Source organism: Tubulanus polymorphus, chromosome 4, assembly GCF_964204645.1.
Source record: "Tubulanus polymorphus chromosome 4, tnTubPoly1.2, whole genome shotgun sequence".
In the NCBI taxonomy this organism is placed as follows: Eukaryota; Metazoa; Nemertea; class Palaeonemertea; order Tubulaniformes; family Tubulanidae; genus Tubulanus; species Tubulanus polymorphus.
The window spans coordinates 14,133,661-14,141,845 of NC_134028.1; the positions used below are offsets into that span (position 1 = coordinate 14,133,661).

At 29.8% G+C, this 8,185-nt stretch overlaps 1 long non-coding RNA gene across 1 annotated transcript; it reads left to right on the top strand.

Annotated features, from left to right (window-relative positions):
* Positions 1 to 301: 301 nt before the first annotated feature.
* Positions 302 to 1,278, top strand: LOC141904579 (uncharacterized). Its single transcript, XR_012619148.1, has 4 exons — positions 302 to 607; positions 796 to 888; positions 986 to 1,105; positions 1,199 to 1,278. It is a non-coding gene; the product is annotated as an uncharacterized LOC141904579 (long non-coding RNA).
* Positions 1,279 to 8,185: the final 6,907 nt, after the last annotated feature.

Below are 8,185 nucleotides of genomic sequence, written 5' to 3' on the forward strand. Positions count from 1 at the left end.
TACAGAGCCGCAACTTTCAGCGACCTTGACACCAAACACGTGAACTATCTAGGTGCGCGAATGTTGTTATGACGTCATAATACTCTAAATAAACAACACCGCGCGGTCTCGCGATACGCGCGTGGAAGGATCTAAAATCTATTCTGCGATGTATTTTAAATAATATTTATAAAAGAATCCATTTAAAGACTATAAATAACATATAAAACATAAAATTGATTGAAAGCAACATCGCTGGAAGATAAGTTTTAAAAATTTGATTGGTGTCAATCATCAATTACCGCTAGTCAAAATGGCGGCCGTCATGATAAACAAGACGGAGAATTTTCTTTAACTGACTGGATCTGGTATAAAATGTAGTATTTCACATCACAAATGGCCCAAGTCCGTTTAAAAGAATAACTGTACCGCACTCAAGGCACCAAGGTTGGAATATGGCTTTGGATCATGATAAAATAGTGCGCTACGACCGATAAAATATCAGCTGTCGGTACTCGGTCATGCCATGTGGTACAGGCCTACTACTACTCTTCTGTCGCATCGATCGAATCGGAACCTGATTCCCGAAGCAGCCAAGGTCCTAACGAGAAGAATAAACGAAACAAATGTAAGTGTCCTGCTCTCAATTCTACGGTGTCTAATTATCTTCAAGTGTCTACTCCATCCACACTTTAATGTAGTCTACAAAAACATGGACAAGCAATACTTTAGTAGATTAGGTTCTCGTCAAACAATCTACTGGGGGTTGAGTGTACGTGTAGGTAGTGTACTCACTGCTACTTATCTTATTTTTAGGAAACATTTTTGACAGACCACCTATCTACTAGTGTCGAATGATTTTTCCATGGACCCGAAAAGTAGGCCTAGGCCTCTTAGAGTCGTAAGACGGTAGGCTATTCATGTCATTTATTTACATAACTATGAAGTCTTGAAATAAATTTCCACATGCAATTTTTTTTATTTCAAAGGCAATGTTTTTTTTCAGAGAGTTCAGCCTGTTACAGGAACCCGAACAATGCTAATTTAGAGGTCAACTTGTGACTAGATAAGCCAGGTTTACAGGATTGGAGATGATAAAAAGTGAATAGTCCTCACTGACTGAATGGTAAATACATCATCTGTAGTCATCGCTGCTGTATTGAATCATTTAACTTTCAGCAATCAATTGATTTTTTTGTTTGCTTTTATTCATCTTTAGGTGATGCAGATATCAAGTACAAGGGCATGAAGTTGAATCTTTAAACTGGGGATTGTCAAGATTTTACTTGTTTCCATCTTTTCACTTTGATGTTTGAATAAATCTAAACATATAAAAGAGCTTTTTCTTATGCGTATTCTTGAAGTCGTGAATTCCTATTCATTCCTACTAACAGAAGAAAATAAGAGAAGCTTCGTCTACACTTTCATCTTATACCGAGGTTATGCGTCTACACTAAGCTCGAAACACGGGTTGAATGCAAAAAGCCAGGTTTTTGAAAAAAGAGTTATATAACCTATTGAGAATTGAACCTATGTTCACGAAAAACTCTACAGGGCCCAGTTTCACGAAAAAGTTTAAGCCTAAAACGGTTAAGTTTGAATCGTTGTCCTCATTCAAAACATGAAGTACCCAATAGCAATTACACCAAAAATTTGAGTTTAACTTTTTTGTGAAACTGAGACCAGATGTGGATTCAGTTACTGGAGCTAAATTAAGTGTAGATGCAGCCCTGCAAACGCTGGGTTTATATGAACCCGCATACTTTGAAACCCGGGTTCAACGAGCTGTAGACGTGGTAATATATATCGCAGTCAGAAAAAGAAGCAAATTGAAAGTACATCAATCTTTTATTTCCAACCTAAAACAATGAGACAGAAGGTTTGAATGCAACAAGCCATTTGAGCAATTGCGGTTACTAATTTGTAAAATGTATTGATATGATATGGAAGGCCAACTGCTGAATTCCATGGGTACCATCAGAACCAAATGCACGCTACTTGCCATCTACCTGAAATAAACAAATGTCAATATTATGTTTTAAACAAATAAATATGAAAAAAATGCAAATTTCTGTATGATACAACTTACATTTGAATGGGAAAAATCGGTTATAAAATATCTGCTATGTCTGACAAATAACTGACGAATCCTATAAAACAAAAAATATATTATCTTTAAAATAAAATTAACAATTCAAAGATTTTTGGCAATCTTCCAATACAATATACATAGGTCCCTAGTAGGCCTACGCTAAACACTAACTGAGCCAGACAACCTGATATCCTTTCAAACAAAACTGAATTCGACATTAGATGTGAGATGCGTGAAAATGAGCCATAGGCTGGTTTTCCACGAGAAACAGATCAATCAAATTTATTTCCCTTTAGCCGTTTCCACAACAAGGGTGCGGCACTGTTGGACAGGACAGACACACATTTTCGAGTCTGTATTAATCAATTGTTTACTGTGAGAGCGCAGTAATTAGTCAGAATTTTCAGGGAAATCCCCTACAAAAATGGCCCCACCACCCGAAGACCTGCACACAAATTTCTGTGTCAGAGCCAAAATTGAGGTAACGCCTGCGCTTTTACGCCTTTCTCGTGGAAAATCCTAGTTTAGGCATATTACGCAACGAATTCAATATTTCCTTATGCCAAATGATTATTCTCATAACAGTCCTTCATTTCAGGATTCAATAAGTCTCAGTATGTGTTTTATAGACTGTGGCACTAGTCCAATTACAATAATTTTCGAATTTGGTCCGCAGTTTACGATTAGGCCTAACTTGATGACGCAAATTCTAAGTCAACTCGTAATAGGGAGTACACATTCTATATATCAAAATTGACAGGAGAACAAGATCTAATTACGTATGTTTTCAGATTTCGAATGAACCCAATTATATTCGGGTAAAAGTCATCAAAATTAATAAGGTAAAAACGCTAGCTCATAAAATTAGTTTTTGAAGTAGTACGAGAAACTGGGAATATCTCACTTATTTCCAATGCCATATAGACATATAAGGTATCATTCGATTCGTTTTTAGATGGGTTTTAATACTATAGGGTATTTGGATGACTGAACTGTCTATTCTACCTTAAATTCTTCCAAAACTTTGAGATTTCGGAGGTCCAAAACCGGCAAAATGACAAAGTTACTTCCTGGTTTTCAGCGCCGCCCTGGGAAATTAATATGGCGAAAGTTGAGAAAACTGGAACATAGCTAAACGCTAAAACACGTATAATTTCGTTTTAGATATGTTTCGGCTCGAATCCCAAATAGTTAATACCTTAAAACGTGACATTAGTCCGGGTGCCGTTCCGTATTCATTCAACACGCGCGCTCAACCGCGAAGCTATTTTTAGCGCAACAATCAATTTAACCAATAGAGACGCGCTACGTCATAACGTTCGACATGGTCGCATTTGCCTTTACTCGTACCGTCGTGAACACCAGCAGTGTTATTTGTAATGTTGATAATTTGTGGTTGTTCTGGTTCCATTTATTATACATATTTTTTACTAAATTGGTTAATATTTTAGAATCCTCTTCCATTTCTTCGACCAACGTCATCCTTTTTCATTCCTCACTGCTTTTGATAAGTTGTTTCGATTCCTTGATATCTAAATAATACCACTGGGCAAAACCGCTCTTATAGGAGCGTTTTTGCTTAATGCGCATGCGTTAATCATAATTATATATTCATTCTGTAAATTCTGTAAAATAGAAACAACACATGCGTTACATGCGTCACATGCATCACATGCGGCCATTGATGTCCGGTTTTGCTTAATGCACATGTGTTAATCATAATAGAAACAACCGACATGAAATATCTAAATAATACCACTGGGCAAACCGCTCTTATAGGAGCGTTTTTGCTTAATGCGCATGCGTTAATCATAATTATATATTCATTCTGTAAATTCTGTAAAATAGAAACAACTGAACATAAAAAATTCAAACGCATGTGCACTAGGCAAAACCGCTCTTATAGGAGCGTTTTTGATCAATGCGCATGCGCTAATCCTAATTATATATTCATTCTGTAAAATAGAAACAACTGAACATAGAAAATTCAAACGCATGTGCACTAGGCTAAACCACTCTTATAGGAGCGTTTTTGATCAATGCGCATGCGTTAATCATAATTGTATATTCATTCTGAATAGAAACGACCGAACATAAAAATTCACCAAACAGATTTACACAATACATTATAGAAGTTGGTCAGTCGTTTCTTTCAATACATCATTTGATTTCTATAAATACAATTTATAATAACAAACATTTTTTCAATTGCTGGTAAATATTTAACTACATCAACAAATGTTAAACTTAATCATTGGAGTCTTAATGTTTTGGAATTCTTATATAGTTTCTTCATCGATCTTTTGGCGATTCTATTGGTTTGATATCCATTGCTGTTGATTCCTCAGTCAGAAAGAGTATCTTGAGTTTCTCTCTCACTTCTTGATGCGTATGGCGTTTTATTAATCTAAAAGATATTAGCGGCAACTCTAGCCATCTAAAAGATATACTAAATACACTTAAATATATCTAAAGGTTTCATATTTAATAGCCCTAATAACTACAAAAAACAGTACTTACATTTAGATTTAGAATTGTAAACTATAAACTCCTAATTTCGTTTCGAGAGATAGAATATCCTGAGCACAATGTTACAGCGTCTGTTCATTTCTTGCCACGTCATCTGGTTCCGGTTCTAGAGTGTTCTCTGCACGTTTGTTATAATGAGTCATATGTCTCGGCGTCATAGTAACAGCTGTAACAGCTGTGAATTTATAGATTTATTCCATAGCTCTTTACATAGAATGTATATAGGCTCAAATAGAATCATGTTCTAGTATAAACAGCTATGCATTTTTTTAAATATATTTTATTTGAATTCTATTTGATATCTCACTACTTTTGTTTATCTATTAGGAGCAGTAATTATAACTGTCCAGATTTCGGATCCTTGATATCAAATTCCTCAACGTATTGTTCATTATTTGGATCATTATTCCATAATTCAATAAATTTCTTTGCCTTTGTTAACTGTTCTGAATATAACTGTAAATATTCTAGTTTCAATTTATTCTCTAAATGTGTTTTAGTTTTATTGTGTCTTGCTTTTTTAGGATTTATCTATATTGATATTACATGTTGGACAGTAGTACTTATTTGCTTCCATTTTAATACTAAATTTTTTATTAAAATTGATTTTAGAAGTTATTCATTTACATTTTATTCATATATATTATGAATAAATATTTTAATAATCAGTAATATTTTAAGAGTAATAGGGAATAAGTTGTTTCATATCAAAGGTTGAAGGGGCGAGTAAGTAAAAAATAAAGAATATAAAATTCGAGTTTGCGAGAATTTATTTTTTATTTTTTATGAGCTCGACCCTTCCAACCAAAATTGAAAATAATATTCAAGTTAATAACAATAAAGATTATGAATACTACTTATATTGTAAACACCATCTTGAATTACTAATTGCTAGCGGGAAATCTTAACAATTTTTGACTAAGACTATTACTTTTCAAGAACCAGATGCTATGAAACCAGATAAAGTAATAAAATATTTTAAGATTTATGAAGAAGCTAGATTAGCTAGAATAAATGATTCTATTTCAGATGTTATTGTCAAATGTTATTCTAAGTTATGTAACCAGTTAATACCAATTGATGATGAAAATAAATTATATAGTGATTTGAAAAATGACTATTTAGTTATGACTGAATTACAAAAATGGGTTGGTTATGCTTAAAGGAAAAAAGTATTCTTTGGTGAAATATAAAGGATACGATGATAAATTTAATGAATGGATTTTATCTAGTAAAATTAAATGAATAAATGAATAAAGATTTATTTATATTTGAACCGCATAATATGTTAGTTACTGGAGTAACCAACTGTGGTAAAACACATTTCATATTAGATTTGTTAGAAACTATTTATAAGAATCATTTTGATAATATAATATTATTCTGTCCTACTTATGAAATGAATAAAACATATAATAGAGATATAGTTAAGATAAAAAAGTTTATTATATTAGATCCTAAAACAGTAAAAGAAAATTTAGATAATTGTATTAAAATAGCAATTGATACTTATAAAGGATTAAATACATTATTCATTATAGATGATTGCGCTAATTTACATGATTCAAAAGTGAGAGAAAGTGAGTTATGTTATTTAGCTTTCTCTGGGAGACATTTTGGGATAACAACATGGGTTTTAAATCAAAAATATAATTCAATTGTTAAAGACTTTAGGGAGAATATAAGATTTCTAGTTTTATTCTACAATAAAGATAGAAAATTTATGCAACAATCATTGGAAAAAAATCAAATTATACCTACTGAATTACATGATGAATATATGAATAAATTAAAGAATAATGAAGGTTCAAAATTATTACTGAGATTACAATTTCCCTATGAATATAAATTTATAAAATTAAATTCATAATTTGGAATATTATAGAAACTAATTTATATTTCTATATACTAGACGTACGTAAGAATCCAAGATTCTTGCTAAGAAAGTAAGAATTCTTGGATTCTTACTCGTACGTCTAGTATATTGATATATAAATTATTAAATGAAATATATAATAATGAATAAATTATATATTAAAACTATGTTTATAATTTATGTTTACACAGGGGTACATATATATATATATATATATATATATATATATATATATATATATATATATATATATATAATTTAAATTTAGAATAATTTAGAATAATTATTCTAATTAATTCTAATTAATAATTATTCTGAAACTGTTTATATATCTATGTACTAGACGTGTGAGTAAGAATTCTTACCAAGATTCTTACGTACGTCTAGTATATAGATATATAAATTAGTTTTATAATAATTATTCTAAATAAAATATATAAAAATGAATAAATTATATGTTTTCTCTTAATGAAAATAAAAATAGATAATATTATAACTATTTCTATACTTAGATTAATAATTTATGTTTTATAATAATTATTCTAATTTTGTTTCTAATACATTTATAAAATCATCTCTGTTTATATCTAATTCATCAAAAGTCTTAGGTAGATTTATTAATTTTAATTGAGCCATCTTAACATAATAATTAGTAGGTATATTAGCTTTTTCTCTTAATTTTTCTAAGTATTCATCAAAATCATCATAATCAAAATCAAAATGATATCCAAAATTATTTATCAGATAACTGAAATCTATTTTTCTAAAATATAATAATTTATATATTTGTTCAGGATTCTGCATAAGCTAATAATTTATCAAATAACAACTTATAGAATATATAATATTGGTTAGTTTTAGGATGAAAATATTTGATATATTTATTTGGGTTATTTAACAATGGTATCATACTCACCATTTTATAAACATTAATTAGATGTAACTTTGATTTATAATGAGTATTTTCATCAACAGGTTCAATTTTTTTATTACAATATTGACACGTTTTATTTCTTTCTATTTCTTCTAATTTCTTTTCATGTTCTTCTAACTTCCTTTCATTTTCGATATGCGCTTGAGATTTTTTATGTTTAGAAAAATTACTTTTAGAAATATCTAAATTACAAATGTTACAATGTTTTTTAAAATCATCAATTGTTTCATTATCATTAGTTTCAATTGTATCAACATTATCTGTTATATTATCTATATTATCATTTGTTTCAATTGTATTAACATTATCTATGATATTATCTATTATATTATTATCAGATATATTATTATCGTTATTATTCTTTTCTTTGTCTATATGTTTATTTGATTTCTTATGTGATGCCCAATTTTTATATGATATATATTTCTTACATACATCACAATATTTTTCATTTGTCTTTTTGGTTTTGATATCAGGTTCAATCTTATCATTATTAGATGTAGAAGGTATTACATTATTAGATGTAGAAGGTATTACATTATTAGATGTAGAAGGTATTACATTATTAGATGTAGAAGGTATTGCATTATTATCAATTACATTACTTAAATTATCAACAACACCACTTTTATTATTATCGATTTCTATTAGTTTAGTTTTATAAATTTTGAAAATAGGATCAAATATCAAAGCTATATTACAAGGTATTACATAATATAAACCATCATTATTTTCATGTATATCGATGTATGGAATATGTTTATATACTTTACCT